At 33.1% G+C, this 2,683-nt stretch overlaps 1 long non-coding RNA gene across 1 annotated transcript; it reads right to left on the bottom strand.

The window, feature by feature from the left end:
- Nucleotides 1-225: 225 nt before the first annotated feature.
- Nucleotides 226-1,748, bottom strand: LOC123827886. The gene is made up of 3 exons (XR_006787371.1): nt 1,652-1,748; nt 1,257-1,352; nt 226-321 (listed from the first exon to the last, which is right to left on the bottom strand). It is a non-coding gene; the product is annotated as an uncharacterized LOC123827886 (long non-coding RNA).
- Nucleotides 1,749-2,683: the final 935 nt, after the last annotated feature.

Below are 2,683 nucleotides of genomic sequence, written 5' to 3'. Positions count from 1 at the left end.
GGTGATATCCTGCATATGACCCGGTATTTGTGAGTAAAGAAGAAGTGAGAAGTTTTCAAGAACTTTGAAATAGCCAAGTGATCACTTTACTGGTGAAGGTGGAAGGGTTTCCTGTATAGAAATTTTGATCACAACAATGGAACTAGTAGAAAAGAAATACTAGTAGAGAAGTAAGTCCTAGGGGATCAGCTACACAGTTCAGGGCACAGGGCTGGTTGAACTTACCCATGAGTGCCAAAATTCCAGTTGTTACAAGAAGAAAGAAACAGAAGATTCCAAGGATCACAACAGTGAGACACCAGGTAAATGGTACTGAAGACACTGCTCAGAGATAAAAAAGAGAGACTGAGTAACTCAGCAAAGACAAGACTGAATTTAAAAGCCAACTTCAGAGGGATATTTTTCAGAAATTCAGTACCCTACCTCTTCAATATCTTCAAACTTGAAATTGTCAATTGAGTGTGATACTTAACAATTTGAAACAAGAATGAATGGAGAATTGAATGCCTGCATTCTGCTCCTTATTCTGTTTGTTGTGCTTCTCTTGGGGAAGTCACACATTCTAACTTTACCAAAATTATCCCCTGCCTCATCTAAATGATTTAGGAATACAAAGTGGAATATTAGATATATAGACTTGGCATTAAAACTGCAAATACACTTCTAAAATATATCTGTATACATCACTTTTATTTATCCACTCTCAGAAGATATTTCTTATTTTGCTTATTTCTTATTTAATATATATCTTATTTTGATATTTCTTAATATCAAAGGCTTGCAAACATACTATAATTTTCTCATTGGAGCCTTATTACTGTTCTTCAAGATTAGGTTTAACCTCACCTACTGCACAGAAGAAATTATAATCACAAACACATGTCAAATAATGGTCATCATATACTGTCTCTTGCAACTTGTAGAATGAGTGAGTGACATCAGGAGATTCACAATTGTTTCCAAACAAGTTGAAAAGAAACAATTTTCCTACCTGACTTGCTCAGTTATGCACATGCATACAGAGCACCCAAACTACATTAATTCCCTGGAATACACTAAAGGTGGATACTTAATTTTTTACAGTGGTTTTTCTGAAGGAGTGTACACATAAAATATGACTTGAAAGGCCTCATGAAAGTGGGCAGGCTAACTCAGTTACAACAAGCAGTGGTTTGTGAGTAATGGTGGTTGAATTACATTCACACAGACTACACAATTAGAGGACATGTAAGCTTGGTCCTCTACACAAATTTTACCTTTTCCTTTGGATGATTTATTCCTTGTTATCTTTGTCTGTCTGGAGTTTGAAGAAGATTTGTTCACTTCTGAGTAAATTACCGACTCTTTTACCTCTGGAGATTGAAAGAGAGATGTTGTCATTGCTTTGTATTTACACTATTCTCACAAACAGGGAGGTTATTAAGATGTGTGAAGGTGGTTGAAAACATTTTTCCAAATAAAAACATTGATGTAATTGTTTTCTTCTGACTAGGCAAACTCCATCACACAAATCTTTTAAATGGTACAATTCTGAGAAGATGTTAGACATAAAGTGTCATGTGCTAAATTAAGAAAAAATCTTTAGCAAAATTATTTAAGAAGTAAGAGAAAATAATAACAGAATTCAATAGGGATTAGGAAAAATACTCACTTTCATTTTGCATGTGCTTTCTGGAAGGAAGGTGTTTCAAATCTGCATATGTTGTGTTTTTTTCATTCATCTCTGAAAAATTTTGAGGTACAATTCTAAAGAACACAAATTGACAGTTTTTAAATTAGTTTTCAATTTCTGTCATTTCTAGGTTTCCCACAAATAATTAAAATCAATATTTCATACCATTTAACTACTGATGAATGATTTTATTTTTGCAATATCTTTCCCAAAGAGATTTTTCCTTAGATTATTTTCTTTCCCCTTTTCAAAATTATCAGTTATTATTTTTCTTCCCATACCTGGGTATTGTCATTTCACCAACTATGCCTGGACTTATCTGAATACAACATTTTATTTAATGTAAAAGGTTAATAACACTATGATCAATAAAATATATATAAAACATTAAACAATTTTCCCTATCCCAATAAATTCCAAGAAAAATTTGATGAGTCATTTATATTTGAAAAATATATTGTGTTACATGGTGTTATTTTTTATTTTTTTTTTAAGATTTTATTTATTTATTTTTAGAGAGGGAAGTGGGGGAGATAGAGAGAGACAGAGAAACTTCAATGTGCGGTTGCTAGGGGTTATGGCCTGCAACCCAGGCATGTACCCTGGCTGGGAATCAAACCTGGGACACTTTGGTTCCCAGCCCACGCTCAATCCACTGAGCTACACCAGCCAGGGCTATATGACATGGTGTTATTAGAAAATATCTCCATGATCTCTGCTAATTTTTTTCTGTTTATCTTTACCTTTTATTAATGATTCAAAGACAATTTGATTCCTATAATATTTTAAGACATTGTTATCACTTCCAACAAAGCATTGAAAATGAATGTCCAACAATTAGGACACAAGTGGACTGAGCTGTACTCCCGTGGTGAGTGGTTTTATGCCCATAATATTTGAAAGCATAGGCTAAAGTCAACTAATCTTACTTGAAATAACAAGTTTACTTGCGAATGTTAAAAATTTAATTAATTTGTTTCAAGTATTTTAAATATTATCTCAGTAATCAAC

Source organism: Phyllostomus hastatus, unplaced genomic scaffold, assembly GCF_019186645.2.
Source record: "Phyllostomus hastatus isolate PE091 unplaced genomic scaffold, TTU_PhHast_1.1 phas_contig_930, whole genome shotgun sequence".
Lineage (NCBI taxonomy): Eukaryota > Metazoa > Chordata > Mammalia > Chiroptera > Phyllostomidae > Phyllostomus > Phyllostomus hastatus.
Note: the sequence above shows the minus strand (reverse complement) of the source record. Positions and strands in the feature narration are given on the sequence as shown.